The sequence below is a fragment of the Stomoxys calcitrans genome, chromosome 3, assembly GCF_963082655.1.
Source record: "Stomoxys calcitrans chromosome 3, idStoCalc2.1, whole genome shotgun sequence".
Classification (NCBI taxonomy): Eukaryota; Metazoa; Arthropoda; class Insecta; order Diptera; family Muscidae; genus Stomoxys; species Stomoxys calcitrans.
Window position 1 is genome coordinate 178680575 of NC_081554.1, and position 20788 is coordinate 178701362.

General features: G+C 37.1%; 1 protein-coding gene across 2 annotated transcripts in view; it reads left to right on the plus strand.

The window, feature by feature from the left end:
- Nucleotides 1–20788, plus strand: part of LOC106085071 (protein numb) — a 139316-nt gene that overhangs the window by 1702 nt on the left and 116826 nt on the right. The window lies entirely within an intron of this gene.

Consider the following 20788-nt stretch of genomic DNA (forward strand, 5'->3'; position numbering starts at 1 on the left):
CTCAAGGCGCTAAAGATGTCAAATCGAAAGATAAGCTTATATGGGAGCTATATCAGATTTGGATCGTATTCGACACAGGTTTGGATCGTATTCGACACAATCGTTGGAATTTTTAACAGAAGATATGGTACAAAATTACAACCAAATGGGATGATAATTGGGGCATTTAGGGGCGCAAGAAGTCAAACAAGGAGATCGGTTTATATGGAAGCTAAATCAGGTTATAGAACGAATTGGAGATCAGTTTATGTGGGAGGTATGTATATCAGGTTATAGACCGATTTGAATCGTACTTGCCACGAATATCGGAAGTCGTTAAAAACACTTTGTGCCCAATTTCGGTCAAATTGGATCACAATTCCGGCCTCAAGGCGCTAAAGATGTCAAATCGGAAGATAGGCTTATATGGGAGCTATATCAGATTTGGATCGTATTCGACACAGATTTGGATCGTATTCGACAGAATTGTTGGAATTTTTAACAGAAGATATGGTACAAAATTACAACCAAATGGGATGATAATTGGGGCATTTAGGGGCGCAAGAAGTCAAACAAGGAGATCGGTTTATATGGAAGCTAAATCAGGTTATAGAACGAATTGGATCGTAATTGGAACAGTTGTTGGAAGTTATAGCAAAACAATCCGTGCAAAATTTCAGCCAAATGAGGCTTCTAAAAGCTCAAGAAGTCAAATCGAAGAACCATTTTAATGTCATTCGTTCGAACGCTGTTGTGATTTCAATAGGTCTACTCCGAATGTCAAGACGATCAAGAGTATATGTTCTTTATAGGGTGCTAGATCAATATTTCAAGCTGTTACAAATTGAATAACTTCGTTCGATTTATATCGAGCTTTCTCAGAGATCGCACTTTACGAGTTGTTGTAGATGGGTTCACATCAGATGAGTATACATTGACCGCAGGCGTGCCACAAGGCTTTGTCCTTTCCCTTTCCCCTTCCTTTTTTCTTATTTTCATTGACGATCTATTGGGTCAGACTTCGAATCCCAGTCTACTCATTTGCCGATGACAGTAGTCTGTGTCATTCATATTCATTCGACCATAGGCCCAGTCCTCAAGAAATTGTGGACAGGAGGCGCATAATGGATGAGACGCTCTCCCCCAGGATTTGTTGGCCATTTCCGAGTGTGGTAGAATGAACAGAGTAGACTTTAACGCACAGAAGACGCAGTGCTGTTTCTTGTCTCACAAGCGATTCATTGACCCACTTCAATCGTCGATATCTATCGACGGTATAGATATTCAGCAGTCAGATGCTCTTGATTGTCTGGGCATGAAGATACAATGTGATGTCCGTTGGTCAAAACACGTATTCGAAGCATTCAAGTGTTTGGGCTTTCTTAAGCGGTGCAAGAAATATTTCACCTGTTCTGATCTTCTCAATATCTATACGTCCTACATCAGGCCGAGGATGGAATATAACTCCCATATATGGGCAGGAGCTGCAAAATCATCCTTGGAGCTACTTGACCGGGTTCAACGGAGAGCGATGGTGTTGATTGGGGACAGTAGGGTATCCAACTCTATTGCTTCTCTTGAACATCGTCGGAATGTGGGTAGCGTTGTATTGCTCTATTGTTATTTTCATGGCGTGTGTTCCAGGGATATTCTTCTTCTTATCCCTGACGTTGGGATGTTCACCAGGAATATAAGACTTGTCAGGAACTCACGCCCGTTTGTAATTGATAAGACTAATATCAATAACACTACTCCCTCTTTGCTCCTCCAACCCTTAACTTTCCTAATTGCCAACGCAATGCACTGTATATATAGGGCACATCCCCTGCATGTTGGTTACGTGAAAAAAAACAGGCTTCTTATTTTGTGATTTACCAAGGCCATGCCTAGGGTGTCAACTATCATCCCGTGGAAGGTAGCAAGGCAAATTATGGCGATTGGTTTATATGGGGGCTATACACTCAGAAAACAGTCATAATAGCAAACACTGTCCACTGACTGTAAGTTAATTTCTTTGTTTAATTTCACCTCAATTTCAAGCACCTAGATCTGCTACGCTCCTTCTAAACTCTTTGACATCAGGATTCACTAATTGAAGGTTAAGTCACTTGGGAAAACATAAAGTGGATAGGCCCCATGAACATTATGTCTATTGAAAATGTCATCAAATAGAAGAAAACGTAAAGAAGGAATGAATGTAAAAAGAGAACAAGTTGACATCCTCAATGCATTCTCTACACATGTCTGGAGCCCTACTCTTACCGCTCAAATCAACAGCGTTAAAGTTGTGGGCTTATTTCAAATTTTTTCGCCGTTTGGCCCACTGTGCGTCGTTTAATATGACTGCTGTTCGATCAACCTTCATGCAGGGATTCGATATTGATCTTACCTTTACCGAAACTCTTCAGATGGTCTAGCTACTTTTATAGCTTGGCAATTCGACAAACTCTAGGTTAAATTTCTTGAGCCTATGATTAGGCAGGAACACTGGTGCTGTTTGTAGAAAATTGGGTTATTCTTGGGGTATTGAGCTAACAGGGATAAAGGCAGAATCTGTTTTATTGACGATTCCTCGAAGTTCCTTATAGCCACCCGAACTTATGAGGGGTTAATACAAAAAGGGTAATAAAGCGTCAATGGGTTAACTTTATGATCTCATTCCAATCTGCTTTTCTGTGTTTTGGAGAAGAGAGGCGCGCAGAGTTTTGTGTATTAGGAAGGTGTCTGACCCCGAAGAAAAATCAGGCCCTTTGTTATTCAACTTAAACGAAAATCGCCATCTCTTAATGAAATGTTCGTTGAATTATTTTTAAGCTTTGCTAATAAATTTCCCTACACGACCCATAATGGCAATGTAAACATCAGATTTAAGTTAACTAGTCTTGCATTTTTATGTGTAATCAAAGTTTTGAGGACCCCAGAGCAGGTTGGTCTAAGGAAGGACTGCAGAAAACTCTTCCACAGAGCTAAAGCTACAAGAGCAATACACGATTGGCACATCTATATGGCTGAGCTAAGAAAATATAAGGGCGCCCTGAGAAAGGCTCAGAACAGATCCTGGGTAGAATTCTGCAGCTCCGTGGAGGATATATCTAGACTAAGGAAGATTCTGTCATCGAGACAGTTACGGTGGGGTATATTCTGAAGTCAGAGAGTGTATTGACAATGTCTAGTGAGGAAACACTAGAACTACTCGTTGATACACATTTCCCGGGAAATTCTCCAACGGACAACGTGGCGACAGAAGAGGTTGTCACTGGTATGCATTCGTCGGAGGGTTTTAGGCAAATTGTGTCTGAGCCCAAAATTCTTTGGGCGATAAGTAGTTTGGACTCCTTTAAGTCGCCTGGCCCTGATTATGTATCGCCGGTTGAATTACAAGACTGGTTCCTTAGCTTAGGGAGATATGCTCTGCTTGTATCAGAATGTCATATATACCTGTGGAATGGAGGCACACGAAAGTCGTTTTCATTCTGAAAGCAGGAAAACCATATCTCTGTCATCCTTTATGCAGAAGACCCTTAAGAGGCTGATAGAATCATATCTTAGGGCAAAGATCCCTGGAGATCGCCTACGGTGGAACCTGTCTTCTATGGAGGAGAGAAAGTTCTATTTACAGAAAGCGCAAAATACCTGTGTGTTTTGTTGGACAGGAAATTGAACTTCAAATCCAACATTTTGGAAAGGGCAAGAAAGGCAACTCTTGGCCTATACACCTGCCAGAGAGCCATTGGCAAAAGTTGGGGATTTAGACCGCGTGTCATGCATTGGGTTTATACTGCAGTTGTCAGACCTATAATGCTATATGGTGTTGTGGTCTGGTGGACGGCGCTTCTAAAGTCCACCTACTGCTCAATACTTAATCGGATCCAAGGGATGGCTTGTTTGTGCATCACAGCCGCACTGAGGACGACACCATCTGATGCTCTGAATTTAATGCTACAACTTATGCCTCTGGACATTGTGGCTAGACAAAATGCTGCGACCTCTGCCGTAAGGTCAAGGGGGCTTTCTCATTGTTCATGTGGCGGCGGTGTGCAGTGTGTATCAAGCGGAGATCCATGCAATTAAGGAAGTTGTGGAATGGCTAAGATATAATGTCATTACGACAATTGGCGTTAATATCTTCTCGGAAAGCCAGGCAGCCGTTAAATCCCTGGAGAAAGTATTTCTGAACACAAAAACCCCAGATCTCTCAACGAGATGGCTGAACCGTTTATAATTCACCTGTTCTGGGTGCCGGGCCATAGAGATATGCCAGGGAATTGTAAAGCGGACGAGCTTGCGAGACTAGGAACTACCCTACACATTCCAGAGATACTAGAATCTGTGGTTATGCCTCTAGCGACATGTAAGCTAAGTTTTCAGGACCAGGCCCGAATGATAGATGGTCACAAAGAGGGAGCTGTGAGCATTCCAAAACTATGTGGCCTTTGCTGTCATTGGCTAGAACAGACGTCTCAGTCATTGTGTCCGCCATGACAGGTCACTGTCTAACCGGAAAATATACTGACAGACTGAAGGATGCCAGCAACGACTTTTGCAGAAGCCGTGAGGACATCGGAGAAGAAGAGACTATAGAACACCTTTTGTGTGTGTGTGCCGCACTATCAGTCAGAAGGAGTTCCACATTAGGTTGTCCTTTCTTTGAGAACCTGTCTGATTTAGCGGATGTGAACGCAAGTTTTTGGACTTTTTAAAGCGATTTGGATGGTTCAATGGTAGGAACTGGAAGGCATCTTCCTTCTTCTGTTCTTGAGGTATCACAATGGTCGTAAACGTCTAAGTGAGTCTAATAGCAGACTGCCACTTAAACCTAACCTAACCTAAAGTTTTGCAATATATTATTTAAAAGATGAGGTGGTAATAAAAAAATTGCTTTTAAATGCGGACACTAGTTATAGCACATAATGACAACTATTTGGGGCATACGACTTTATGACTTTCCAATTCCACTACCAGCATTATCAGTATTTGTTATATTCCCAGCCTAATATTTCTAATAACTCCTGGTTTTGCTCTTCAACCTATAAAATATGCAAACATTTACTCATTTGAAATATAACTGTGACTCACACTCATCATCAGAAGATTCCGATGAATCTTTGGCAGGCGCATGCAAACTTTTTGTTCTTTTATTTTGTTTTTTATCTATCCAACATGTAAATATCATAGAAAATGTATGCCAAAGATAGAGAGCTTCTTGTAATAACAATGTCAATTCAATAAATATTCAACAAAACCTTTCTCTAGCTAAATATGTTTATTGACATTGATATTTGGGTTGAATATCTTTAAGAAAAAGGTTCAAAAGCTGTTGGCACGTACTTCTTACCTTAATCTAAATGTAATCAAACATTTCTTTTGCTAAAAAAGGCAAAACTTCTAGGTAGATCTCTTAGGAAACCTTATTAACTTTCTCAAAGAGAAATAAATACTGAAACATTTGGAAACATTTTGCTATGGATGAAGAAAAACTTTTGGGTGTTTGCTGGTAATGACCCAGCAAACACTTTGCAATCAAATCAAGTTTTAAATCACCATTGGAATATTTTATCATATCATATTTTATGGGTTTTATTAATATTAGCCTTTTTGTATTTAAAAGTATATAACCCAGCAAACTATTTGAGCATTAATCAAAAATCAAATTCGACTATTAGTACATAATTAATGAATAAGGGAAATACAATCCAAGTTCGGTAAAATTTTGTTCACTTCATAGCCTTTGTATGACATCTAGAAGCGCATTAAATTCGACTGGGCCGAACGTGGATACCATACCATATTCGACAATTGGTATGGTATCTATTACTGTTCAATATCAAAATCGAGTAAAAAATGTATAAGCTCAAGAAGATTAATTAGAAACTGGGCCTATAAAGTATTTATATACAAATATGGTCAGGACCATTTTCGGCAAGAAAATCTGTGGGCGTAATCAGGTAATAAATGGGACTGCTGTTGAATCTTGAAGACCTTGAATCCAAAAGATCGGTCTATATAACATCAATATAAAATATTGTTCGATGTGGTCCATATATATCGGGAAGACTAATATACCGCACTGTTCCATATTCCATAAAAATCGGCTAGTAAATGTGGGTTTTATGTTTTCAAGACTTTAAACCGGAAGATCGGTTTTATATGAAATTAGACCACGTATGATCCGACCTGGACCATAAGCGGCACGAATGTCAGGGGATCACTACCAATCACTGTTCCAAATTATAGCGAAATTTGGTAATAAATGCATTTCTTGTAGGCTCTAGACCTTAAAACAGGAGATTGGTCTTGGCAGCCATGTTACCCAGCAAACTTTTTTGGTACGAATATAAAATCATAGTATACATGAGATTAATTACTGTACTTATGTTCCCAATACATAATTCTAGTATTTATGGGGAATAATTTTAATCAAATATATTTTAAAATATTAAACATTAGTGCTACCCAGCAATCTTTTTGGTATGAATTTCAAAAAGGATTTTTATTGTAAATCACATTTCTTTTCCATTAATAATTTGTATTTTATAGACAACTATTTGACTATTTGGAAAATTATACTTTGTGATATCCCAGCACACTTTTTGATATGAATTCGCAATCTGTTAAGTGTGTTTGGAGAAAATTTTTATATTAGCAAAGGATAAGTTTTAAGCAAATATGTTACTAAATATTGAAATTATACTTTGCGTAACCCAACAAACTTTATGATATGAATATCGAAAAAAAGAGAAATTAAAAAACGAGTAAAAGCGCGTTAGGTTCGGGCGGGCCTTATATATCCTCCACCATGAATCAACTTTGAGATGTTTTTTGAATGACTTTTTCAAGTATATATAGATGTAGATGAACCGTAATTGTCATGACCAATAGGAGTCTTAAAAAATACCATGTTTAAGATTTCAGCCAAATAATTGGGCCCCTGCGGGCTCAAGAAGTCAAAGGGGGCAATCGGTTTATATGGGAGCCTGATATAGCTCCTATAAACCTATTTTGAATGTACTTGGCAAGGCTGTTGGAACCCATAACAAAACTTTACGTGCAAAATTTCAGCTAAATCGGGTGATAATTGCTAGAGGCCCAAAAAGACAAATGTGAAGATCTGTTTATATGGCAGCTATATCAGGTTATGAACCGATTTAGACCATATTTGCCACAGTTGTTAGAAATTGAAACAAAAAACCTTGTGTAAGACTTCAGTCCAATAGCATAAGCACAATCTAAAGGATCAGGAAGTCAAGATCCGAAATCGGTTTTTATGACAGCTATATCTGGTTATTGGTTATTGGAAATAGGATGAGAAAACTTTTAGCCAAATTAGATAAGAACTGCGTCCTCTAGAGGTTCAAGAAGTCAAGATAGCAGCTATATCAGGTTATAAACCGATTTAGACCATTCTTAGCACTGTTGTTAGAAATCAGGCCCGAACATCTCATGCGAAATGTCAGACAAATTGGATACGAATTGCGTTCTCTAGAGGCTCAAGAATTCAAGATCCGAGATCGGTTTATATGGAAGCTATATCAGGTTATGAAGTGATATAGACCCTTCTTCACATTTATTGGAAGTCAAGACAAAACAGTTTCATGCGAAATTTCAGCCAAACCGGTTCTTCGGTGCGCACCATACAGGTGCGTTCTTTGGGGGCTTAAGAAACCAAGATGCGAGATCTGGTTTATATGACAACAAACCCACCTATTTAGCAAAATCCGACAGGAATTGTGCCAAAGAAATATATTTGTGAGTTAGGTTTATATGGGAGCTATATGAGGTTTTAGGCCTATTCGAACCATCGTGCAAAATTTCAGTCAAATCAGATAAGAGTTGCGCCCTATAAAGGTTTTAGAGGTAAAATCGGGCGATCGGTTTATATAGTAGCTATACCAGGTTATGGGCCAATTCAGACCATTTTTGGCAAGTATATTGAAAGTCATAGTAGAAGTCGTGGTGTAAAATTTCAGCCCAATCAGACAAAAACTGCGCCCTCTAGATTGTCTGTATAGAAATGAGCTTTTACATAGCCCCCACAAAAAATAGTGTAAAGGCGGTAAATCGCAATATCTAAGCGGCCAATTGACCGGTCTCGAACGTGAAATAAAGTGTTCACCGAAATCGCGTCTCAATAAGTCCATTGCTCCGTGTGCTGTGTGGCATGCGTCTGGTTGAAACCACATGTCCTGCAAGTCAAGCTCTTGCATTTTGTGCAAAAAAAAAATTGCATATCATCTCACGATAGCGCTCACCATTCACAGTTACGTTACGATTCGCGTCAGTACGGTACGAAGAAGTACGGTCCAATGATGTCACCAGCCCATAAACCGCACCAAACTGTGACTTTTTCTGGATGCATTGGTAGCTCTTGCAATGCTTCTGGCTGATCTTGACTTCAAAATCAAAAATTTTGCTTATTTGCGTACTCATTGAGCCAAAAATGAGCTTCGTCGCTGAAGAAGAAGAATCGAATTCAATAATTTGCAAGCGTTGTACTTTTGTACGACCATTAATAGTTAAGTTATAGACCGAACTGAAAATGTTTGACAGTGAAACAAAACACGAAACATGCGTGAGCTGTTTAAACCAGTGTTGCCAAAAAGATAATAGCTAAAAAATCACCCTTTATAATGGAATAAATTACAATTTATGATATCCCAGCAAACTTTTTAGTGTAAATAAGAAATCATTTAATGTTGTTGCCCTTTTAATTAAAATTAAAGTAGCGTACTCATGCATTCATGCCAACCAACCAACCAAATAACTATAAACAAAGAGAGTGTCAAATTACACTAAGCAACAGTCAACATGAGCGAATGCTCAATCGATAGTTAAGCATAAGCAACAATGTGAAAATGCACAACCATGGTGGCCAGCTAACTCTTTTCCTTGTCACGGCCGCTAAACACTTACGCTGACATTGCTACAATTTTTATAAACTTTTCGGGAGAATGCAAAGGCATTGACCTTATAAAGAAATGGACTTTATAAATGCACTAGATGCGTATTTTGTACAAAGAACTTAGATGTAAGAAACATTTGTATGTATTAGTAATAAGTGTATTGAAAATATTGATTTTGGGGAACCATCGAAGGACGCCGGCAGAACCGATCTTTTAGTATAAGTTCAATGGCATCTATCCAAAAAGAGACATTCAATAGAGTAATGTCATCAGGCATATATCTGCCTGATTCAACAACTCCCTTTGTGAAGACTTATTTTTATTTCCATATTAATACTTAGCTAACATTTTTCTCTATATTTTACTTATACTTTGCACTGCCCAGCAAACTTTTTGGTTTAAATAATTACAACAGGTTTTTTTGTTTGGTATATTTTCAAATATTTCTCTTTATAAATACTTTGTGGTTGTTTATCATAAAAATTCATTATTTTGCAAACTGCTTTTAAAGATTTGTCTATTAAGAAACGTTATATGATTGAGCAAATATTTAAACATTTGTTTTTTTTTTTAATTTTAATATCCCAGCAAACTTTTTGGCAGGAATATTGAATCGTTGTGCTGTGCTAGAAATAATATCTAAAGCTAATATATTTCTTATAATAAAAAATAATTTATGGTAAATGTTACAAGATTGTAAAATTTTTTTAATTAAATATTTTAAATATGTTACCCAGCAAACATTGTGGTTGTTTATTATAAAAAAATCAATAATTTTTAAACCATATTTAAAGATTCGTCTATTAAGGAACGTTATATGATTGAGCAAATATTTAAACACTTGTTTTTTTTTTTTAATTTTAATATCCCAGCAAACTTTTTGGCGAGAATATTGAATTGTATCATTATGCTGGGCTAGAAAAAATATCTAAAGCTAATATATTTCTTATAGTAAAAAATAGTTTATGGTTTATATTACAAGATTGTAAAATTTTTTTAATTAAATATTTGAAATATATTACCCAGCAAACCTTGTGGTTGTTTATTATAAAAAAATCAATATTTTGTAAACCATATTTAAAGATTCGTCTATTAAGGAACGTTATATGATTGAGCAAATATTTAAACTCTTGTTTTTTTGAATTTTAATATCCCAGCAAACTTTTTGGCAGGAATATAGAATCGTATCATTTTGTTGGGCTAGAAATTACATTTGAAGCCAATTTATTTATAATAATAAAAAATAATTTATGGTTAATATTACAAGATTGTAACACTTTTTTAATTAAATATTTGAAATATGTTACCCAGCAAACTTTGTGATTGTTTATCATAAAAAAAAATCATTATTTTGCAAACCGTATTTAAAGATTTTTCTGTTAAGGAACGAAATATGATGGAGCAAATATTTAAACACTTGTTTCTTTTTTAATTTTAATATCCCAGCAAACTTTTTGGCGAGAATATTGAATTGTATCATTATGCTGGGCTAGAAATTACATCTGAAGCCAATTTATTTCTAATAATAAAAAATAATTTATGGTTAATATTACAAGATTGTAATATTTTTTTAATTAAATATTTGAAATATGTTACCCAGCAAACTTTGTGGTTGTTTATTATAAAAAATCCATTGTTTTACAAACCGTATTTAAAGATTTTTCTGTTGAGGAACGAAATATGATGGAGCAAATATTTAAACACTTGGTTTTCTTTTCTTATTTTTAATATCCCAGCAAACTTTTTGGCAGGAATATTGAATCGTGTCATTTTGCTGGGCTAGAAATTACATCTGAAGCCAATTTATTTCTAATAATAAAAAATAATTTATGGTTAATATTTCAAGATTGTAACATTTTTTTAATTAAATATTTGAAATATGTTACCCAGCAAACTTTGTGGTTGTTTATTATAAAAAATCCATTGTTTTACAAACCGTATTTAAAGATTTTTCTGTTAAGGAACGAAATATGATGGAGCAAATATTTAAACACTTGGTTTTTTTTTCTTATTTTTAATATCCCAGCAAACTTTTTGGCGGGAATATTGAATCGTATCATTTTGCTGGGCTAGAAATAATATCTTAAGACAATATATTTCTAAAAATAAAGAATAATTTATGGTTAATATTTTAAGATTGTAAATTTTTTTTTATTAAATATTTGAAATACGTTACCCAGCAAACTTTGTGGTTGTTTATCATAAAAAATTAATTATTTTGCAAACCGTATTTAAAGATTTGTCTATTAAGGAACGTTATATGATTCAGCAAATATTTAAACACTTGTTTTTTTTTAATTTTAATATCCCAGCAAACTTTTTGGCGGTAATATGGAATCGTATCATTTTGCTGGGCTAGAAATAATATCTTAAGACAATATATTTCTAAAAATAAAGAATAATTTATGGTTAATATTTCAAGATTGTAAATTTTTTTTTTAATTAAATATTTGAAATACGTTACCCAGCAAACTTTGTGGTTGTTTATCATAAGAAATTTATTATTTTGCAAACCATATTTAAAGATTTTTCTGTTGAGGAACGAAATATGATGGAGCAAATATTTAAACTCTTGTTTTTTTTTTAATTTTAATATCCCAGCAAACTTTTTGGCAGGAATATTGAATCGTGTCATTTTGCTGGGCTAGAAATTACATCTGAAACCAATTTATTTCTAATAATAAAAAATAATTTATGGTTAATTTTTCAAGATTGTAACATTTTTTTAATTAAATATTTGAAATATGTTACCCAGCAAACTTTGTGGTTGTTTATCATAAAAAATTCATTATTTTGCAAACCATATTTAAAGATTTTTCTGTTAAGGAACGATATATGGTTGAGGAAATATTTATACACTTGTTTTTTTTTTAACTTTTACCCAGCAAACTTTTTCGCGGGAATATGGAATCTTATGCATTTGTTATAAAAATAATACAAATTAATCTTCTGGGAATAAAAATCAAATTGCCTTCAAATAAGAATGCCAACAAAATAAGTTTTGGCATATCTATTATGTTTCAATTAAATGAAACTTATTGATATCCCAGCAAACCCTCTATTTTCTCTCACACTTCATGAAAGTGTTAGGCAATACTATTTCCAGATAATCTTATTAATCTGGCAAACTTTTTGCTAAGTAAAATGTAACGGAAAATCTGTCTCTTTCCTCAGTTGTTTGAAGGTGTACATTTGGTGTTGATATCCCAGCAAACTTTTTTGTTTTTTTTTCAATCAATTCTGGTTAAGGACATAACTTTTAATCCTGGCAAACTTTTATTAACTCAAATGTATCGGAAATATCGTTTTTTTTCTCTTTCTTATATTATTGGAGGTGAGCATTTAGTATTGATATCCCAGCAAACTTTTTTTTTCAATCAATTCTGATTATTCCTTTTATTCCTCGCAAACTTTTATTATCGTAAGATGTTTAGGAAAATTAGTTTGTTTTGCTCTTTCTTCTTTTATTGGAAGGTGTGCATTTAGTATTGATATCCCAGCAAACTTTTTTTTTGTTTTTTTTTTGATAATGAAATTAGCATCACACCATGACTTCTAGAGTCCAGCCAATCAAATTCTTTGACAGTTCCAATAATCTTGTTAAACTTTTAGTACCAAAATTCCTTGGAATATGTGTGTCCTTTTTCACATCCCTGTTGTAGTAGTAGTTGAAGGTGTGCGTTTTCGTGTGTCAGAGAGTATTGTATGTTTTGTATTTCTTACTCAGTGCTTTAGGATATTTTCTACTCACACTCGGACTTTAGTTTGAAGTAAACGTTGATATATTTTCGTTTGTTTTCTTTTTACGCGGCCAGGGAAACCTGGCAAAAAATCGATTTTTTTCAGTACTACCGTTGAGAGAGTGTCGGCGCGAGTAGGTGTGTGTTTGTGTGTGTGTTTGGAAATTATTCTTTACTAACAAAAATAAAAATAAATTGCATTACTACATGGCATTAAACTTTCTTTTGACTTGTTTTTTGATTATATTCCTTATATTTTATTTATTTATGCATTTTGTGTTAATATGCTGTTTGGCACTCTCTCACTTTCACCTACTCCCGCTCTCTCGCTCTTTGTATGGATTGGTTTGTTTAGAGTAAACCTCAAAAAGGACAACAATTGTCAAATGAGACAGGAGCGGTTAGGCAAAAACTGCCACTCATTGCTGTATGTTTTGATGAAAATTCTTTGCTTGTTTATGTCAAATATTTAAGACTCACCTCAACTTGCATGGCATGTCGGCTTCTCCTCCTCTTCGGTTGTCACTTAGCCAAGTGAATGTTTAACCCAAATTGACTTTACTCCTTAGAGAAAGGTGTTGTAGTCATCATGGCTTTAGTCGAGCTATTGTTGTTTGAATTGGATTGAATTTCTATATCATGACAAGGAATTTCATAACTAAAAAAAAAGTTCAATTCTAAGAATAAAGAAAACGTTTTTTTTCTGATTATTTCTGTTTATTGTTATTAATAAACTAAGCCATAAAAGCAAACTAAACGTTTGATTTTGTTGTTCTAACCCAAATTTTTGGTGGGATTTTTTCTTTGTTTGGTTTAATTATTTAAAAGAAATGAGTCATGCTTGTGGTTTGATTTCCTAAACTTTTTATAAGTGTACACTTATTAACACTTTAACCTTACTTTAAAGCTAAATATAAACTTTTTTTTTATTTTTTGGTTTTTTTTCATTCGTTTTCTTATTAATATGGCCACTCGCAGAGAAACCAGTTAAAAGTTTTGTATGGTTTTTAATTTCTTGTTTCGAATTCAAAGAACTTCCATGTATTGTTAATGCCACTAAGAAAAATGTGTTTTTTTTAACTTCTTCTATTCATCTTTCTGAGAGACTGGGAAATGCTTTGATATGCTTGGTTGATTGCGCCTTGCACGTTCCATATTCCATGTTCATGACCATGTTGAGTAAATGTTATAGCTGCCCCAAAATGGCTAAGACATGGTAATTGGATTCCGGGCTACTAAACGCAAAATGATAATAGTCTAAAAATTAAGTTGGCTGCATCATGACCTTGTTTCTCGTAAAAGGAGAAATCAGTTTTGAGCATTAAATTTGGATTGAGATTTGTGTGTGATTTGCCTTATAAATAAGATCGCGCTAAATTCAGCTTAGGCGAATCTTAAAAACTCTCGAATATTAATTGCGCCCTCTAGAGGCTTAAGAAATCAAACTAGAAAATCGGTTTATATACGAGATATATCAGAAGCTCGGAACTGAAGGTGCTCAGGAGGAAGAGCAGAATACTTTTTTAACAAGGCCAAGAGGGAGAACACGACAGAAGGCTGGAACGAGTATCGTGACGCCCTTGACAAGTTCAAGAAGGAGACTAGAAAAGTGAAGAGGTGTTCCCGGGCAAAATTTTGTGGGGAATTGGAAAGCACTAGTGCGGCATCTAGGTTGCGCATATTGCTCTCAAAGGATCACGCCTAGCTCTCTGAGGAGGAAGGACGGACGGGAGTTACACTAAGAATGGACAGGAGACTGTGGAACTCGTGGTGGAGGCTCATTTCCCAGGTGGCCAGGAAGAGGTCGGCGATAAGGACATGTGCCCTTAACGGATGACCTCCCTAGGGACATCGTGGACGAGGAGAAGGTAGCGTGAGCGGTCCGCACTTTCCGGCCATTTAAGTCGGCCGGTCCTGACGGAATTATCCCGGCACTGCTACACGAGTCCCTTGGAGTCACCCTGCCATGGCTTGAGCAGATCTTCAGGGCGAGCCTGGCATGGTCCTACATACCGAGCGCATGGAGGGAAGTCAAGGTGGTCTTTATCCTCAAGGCGGATCCACAGTATGACGAAGGATTATAGGCCTATTAGTCTGTCATTGTTTTTGCTGAATTATCACGGCACTGCTACAGGAGTCCCTTGGAGACACCCTGCCATGGCTTGAGCAGATCTTCAGGGCGAGCCTGGCATGGTCCTACAATCGAGCGCATGGAGGGAAGTCAAGGTGGTCTTTATTCCCAAGGCGGGAAGAATAAACCACAGTACGACGAAGGATTATAGGGCTATTAGTCTGTCATCGTTTTTGCTGAAAATGCTGGAAAGACTGATTGACCAGCAGGTGAGAGGGGGACTTACGCCGGAGAACAGTGGGGCACAACACGCAGGTCGGTGAAGACGGCCCTTCACGAGGTGGTACATGAGGTCGAGACGTCTCTCCGACAGAGGGATTACACTTTGGCGGCCTTCTTGGACATTGAGGGGGCTTTCAATAATGTGGAGATTGGGGCGATAGTCGCCGCACTGGAGCGCACGGGGATTCACCCCTTAATCTCCCCAACCTGGAAGATAGCGTAGTCAGAAGGCGGGTGACCAGAGGAACTCCCCAAGGAGGGATGTTATCACCGATACTGTAGAACCTCTTAATTAATGAAATCCTGATGGATCTCGGTGGGGACGGCACGAGGGTTATCGCTTATGCGAACGATGTCGAGCTGCTGGTCCGAGGCAAGTTTTTGGTTTGACTTTCAAAAACTGTGCCTATAACGGTCCAAATCGTCTCATAATCTGCCAACTGACAGCTCTATCGTAAAACTTGACATTTTTAAGGTTATACGTACTCAGAACGTTTTGAAATACAAGCGCTATTTGTGTATTACTGTAACTTTAAAGATTTATTCCGTCCAAAAAATGCAATTAAATTGTGAATATTTTTGAGCGATTATTTTTATACCCACCACCGAAGGATGGGGACTACATCGGACTATATCTTGATATAGCCCCCATATATACCGATCCGTTGATTTAGGGTGTTAGGCCCATAAAAGCCACACTTATCATCCAATTTTGCCAAAAATTGGGACAGTGAGTTGTGCTAGGCCCTTCCATATAGCCCCTTTGGATATAGCAGCCATATAGACTGATCTCTCGATTTAAGGCTTTGGGCCCATAAAAGGTGCATTTATTGTCCGATGTCGCCGAAATTTGGGACAGTGAGTTGTGTTAGGACCTTCGACACCCTTCCGGTTCAAATTTGAATACAGCTGCCATATAGACCGATCTCTCGATTTATCGGGATTCGATTTTGCTGAAATTTGGGACAGTGAGTTGTGTTAGGGCACTCGAAATCTTTCTTTAATTTGGCCTATATCGGTCCAGATTTGGGTATAGCTGCCATATAGACCGATCTCTCGATTTAAGGTCTTGGGTCCATAAAAAACGCATTTATTGTCCGAGTTCGTCGAAATTTGGGACAGTGAGTTGTGTTAAGCTCTTCGACATTTTTCTGCAACTTGGCCCAAATCGGTCCAGATTTGCATATAGCTGTCATATAGACCGATATCTCGATTTAAAATCTTGGCCCCATTAAGGGGCACATTTATAATCCGATTTCACTGAATTTTGACACAGTGACTTATGTTAGGCTTTTTGACATCTGTGTCGTATATGGTTCAGATCGGTTTATTTTTAGATATAGCTACTAAAAAGATCAATATTTTGACGAAAGGTGGTTTACGTATATACCCGAGGTGGTGGTAACCAAAGTTCGGCTCGGCCGATTTTGACGTCTTTTTACTTGTTTACAATTTTTGACGTGGATTAACTCAATTTTTGTCGATGAAGCTCCATCCAGAACTAGTGTTTATAGATGATATGGTGAATTCAACCCATGTTGTAATTGACTCCAAGACGAATTTCGTGAAGGTCGTCCAAAATTAGTTGTTGTTCCAAAAACCATTGATGCTGTGCGCCTCACACTGATATTGCAAGATCGTCATGTGACCTATCGTGAGATAGTCACAACTTTAGCCATTAGTGGGACCAGCATACATTCAATATTGTATAAACATTTGATCGTCAAAAAAATTTGTTCGTGTTGGGTCCCACACAATTTAACAATGGCTTAAAAAAAGGCTCGTGGTCGAAATAAATGCTCCAAAATTACGAATGAACTGCATTTTTGAGCACTCAAAACATCGATTTGAAGAGTTATTCGCCTTACAGTCCTGACTTGACAGCGAATGACTTCTTTTTATTCCCGTACGTTGAAAATAGAATGAGAGGTCAACGTTATTCGACCCCTGAGGAAGAGGTTGGTGTTTTCATAATGCATGTTTTGGAGATACCTCAATCAGAGTGGAAAAAGTGCTTCAACAATTGGTTCAAACGCATGCAAAAGTGTATAGATCTTTATGGGGAACATTTTGAAAAACAATAATGCTATTTTCGATGATAAATATTTGTTTTTGTGTTCTCTAATCCCGAAATATAAAGAGGGTTGCCTCCTCTAGCTTTAAAACATACATGCCGTATAACAGTATAACACTTAGCAAAACGGTTGTTGAACCTGATTTTGTTGGAGCTTTTAACTGTTTTATTGACATTGTCGTTGTATGGGTCTGAATTGAAAACTCTAATTGTTATTAAAACGTCCATAAACTCGTTTATTGATTTACTGTGCGGCAGTCCAACTTGGCTTAGTAACAAACAAACCCCTTATAATTGTGTTATACTTGACATAGTCAGAATTCATTGATATGAGCAATATACCTTAATGAGATTTTCGTGGGAAAAACAAAATGTAAAATATTTATTTACATAAATTTGTATTCAACTAACCCTTTAATAATAATAAATAATATTTTTCTGCTTATATATAATATATTGTGATATATTTTATCTATAAACATGCTATCACCATGTGTGTATTGCCCTCCAATAACTCAACTCTTATCCAAATAGACTTTTTTTTATATAAATATCCCAGCATTTATGAATTTCAATTAATTTGGACATCTGTATATCCATCCAAACACTCGACCATGGTACACCACATTTGCAAATATGTGTACGTATGTAGGCATAAATATGAAGTATAACAATTCGATATAAATTAAAAAGAAAGATAAATGATAGAGCAAAAAAAGACACTGAATAATAAAGCACATGAAACGAGATGCAAATCATTTGCCAGAGTAGGCCTTACGCGTGCTCTATGAATGATATTCCCAGACAATTTAAAAAAAGAGGTTTTTCTTTTTTGCTTTACTTCTATAGTTTTTTATAGTCTTTATTCTTCAATTTTATCTGAGCTTTGATGCGTTAAGTGAATGGACTGCGTGTAGTAGGGTGGAACGGATGAAAATGATGAGAAGGAAATAGGAAACGGAAAATTTTTAAACAAAAAATTTAAAATTTTTATACCCACCACCGAAGGATGGGGGTATATTCATTTTGTCATTCCGTTGGCAACACATCGAAATATCCATTTCCCACCCTATAAAGTACAATATATATATTCTTGATCAGAGTAAAAATCTAAGACGATCTAACCATGTCCGTCCGTCTGTCCGTCTGTCTGTTGAAATCACGCCACAGTCTTTAAAAATAGACATATTGAACTAAAACTTTGCACAGATTTTTTTTTTGTCCATAAGCAGGTTAAGTTCGAAGATGAGCTATATCGGACTATATCTTGATATTGCCCCCATACAGACCGATCGGCCGCTTTAGGGTCATGGGCCCATAAAAGCCACATTTATTGTCCGATTTTGCTGAAATTTGGGACAATGAATTGAGTTAGGCCCTTCGACATCCTTCTTCAATTTGGCCTAGATCGGTCCAGATTTGGATATAGCTGCCATATAGACCGATCGGCCGATTTAGGGTCTTGGGTTCATAAAAGCCACATTTATTATCTGAAATTGTGAAATTTTGGACAATGCGTTGCATTAAGCCCTTCGACATCCTTCTTCAATTTGTCCCAGATCGGTGCAAACCGATCTCTCGATTAAAGGTTTTGGGCCCATAAAAGTCGCATTTATTGTCCGATGTCGCCGAAATTTGGGACAGTGAGTTGTGTTAGGCCCCACGACATATTTGTCAAATTTGGTCCAAATCGGTTCAGATTTGGATATAGCCCCCATATAGACCGATCCGCCGATTTAGTGTCCATTTGTCCATTAGCAGGTTAAGTTCAAAGATGGGCTATATCGGACTATATCTTGATATAGCCCACATATAGACCGATCCGTTGATTTAGAGTCTTAAGCCCATAAGATTACTGAAATTTGGGACAGTGAGTTGTGTTAGACCACTCGAAATCTTTCTTCAATTTGGCTCAGATCGGTCCAGATTTGGGTATAGCTGCCATATAGACCGATCTCTCGATTTAAAGTTTTAGGGCCATAAAGACGCATTTATTTTCCGATTTCGCCGAAATTTGGCACAGTGAGTTGTGTTAGGTCCTTCGACATCTTTCCTCAATTTGATCTAGATCGGTCCAGATTTGGATATAGCTGCCATATACACCGATCTCTCGATTTAAGGTCTTGAGCCCATAAAAGGCGCATTTATAATCCGATTTCACTGAAATTTGACACAGTGACTTATGTTAGGCTTTTCGAAATCCGTGTCGTATATGGTTCAGATCGGTTTATTTTTAGATATAGCTACTAAAAAGACTAATACTTTGTTATACAGAATTGAACAATGACTTGTACTTATTAGTATTTGGTCCAAATCGGAGCATATTTCGATATAGCTGCTATGGGTCATAAGGTATGCATTTTTCACCGGATTTTGACGAGAGGTGGTTAACATGTATACCCGAGGTGAACTTAGCGCCTTTTTACTTGTTTTAAAAAGTTTTGATAATATTATTAGGTTAGGCGTGGGGGCCCGATCCTGAAAATTTGGCTTACATGTCGCTAGAGGCATACCCATAGATTTCAGTTTCCCTTGAATGTGTAAGATATTGTAGTTCCTAGTCTCGAAAGTTCGTCCGTTTTACCATCCCCTGGGATATATCTTTAGCCCGGCACCCAGAACAGGTGAATTTTGAACTATTCAGCCATCTTGTTGAGAGATCTGCGACAGTCGAGGGCAGTTTATGTGTTCAGAAATACATTCTCCCAGGATTTAATGGCTGCCTGACTGTCTGAGAAGATATTTATGCCAATCGGGAACTCTTCCCTGCCGCATATCAATCAACCACTCCCCTTAATCGAAAATGTATCTGGCGTCATGCCCCAAATATTTTTTCGAACTCTTGGAGTTAAAAGGGTTCTTGAGAATCTAGACGTTAATAAATCTCCGGGCCCGGATGGCATACCAACACTTTTGTTACGCAGGTGTTCTTCGACACTCGCTCGTCCATTGCGCAACCTTTTCAACCTTGCCTATCGTGCGGGAGTCTTCCCGGCGCGATGGAAGGTTGCGAACGTTCAGCCAATACCCAAGAAGGGTGAGACAAACAACCCTGCGAATTATCGGCCAATTGCGCTCAGCTCTCTCCAAGGTCATGGAGAGCAGGGTTAATCACCATCTTGTGAGGTATTTAGAGTATAATGGCCTTCTTAGCGACCAACAGTACGGGTTTCGCAGAAATCGCTCTACGGGCGACCACATGGCACTTCTGTTGGAACGTTGGAGTCGCTCAATCCACCAGTTTGGTGAGAGTAAGGTTGTGGCTCTGGATATCTTCAAGGCATTCGATAGGGTCTGGCACTGTGCACTACTCTCAAAGCTCGTCGCATTTGGTGTCGGTAATGGCTTCGTTCGATTTATTTCGAGCTTTCTCAGAGATCGCACTATTCGAGTCGTTCTAGATGAGTTTTCATTCAATGAGCATAAATTGACCGCAGGTATACCCCAGAGCTCTATTCTTTCTCTTTCTCCTTCTCTTTTTCTTATTTTCATCAACGATCTGTTGGGTCAGACATCGAATCCGATCTACTTATTTGCGGATGACAGTTAAACTTTATCATTCGTACTCATTCGACCATAGGCCGAGTCTTCGAGAGACTGAGGACAAGAGGCGGGTTATGGATGATACATTCTGCCAGGATTTGCTGGCCATTTCTGAGTGGGGTCGAAGGAATCGAGTAGATTTTAATGCACGGATGATTCAGTGCTGTTTGTTGTCACACAAACGATTCGCTGACCCATT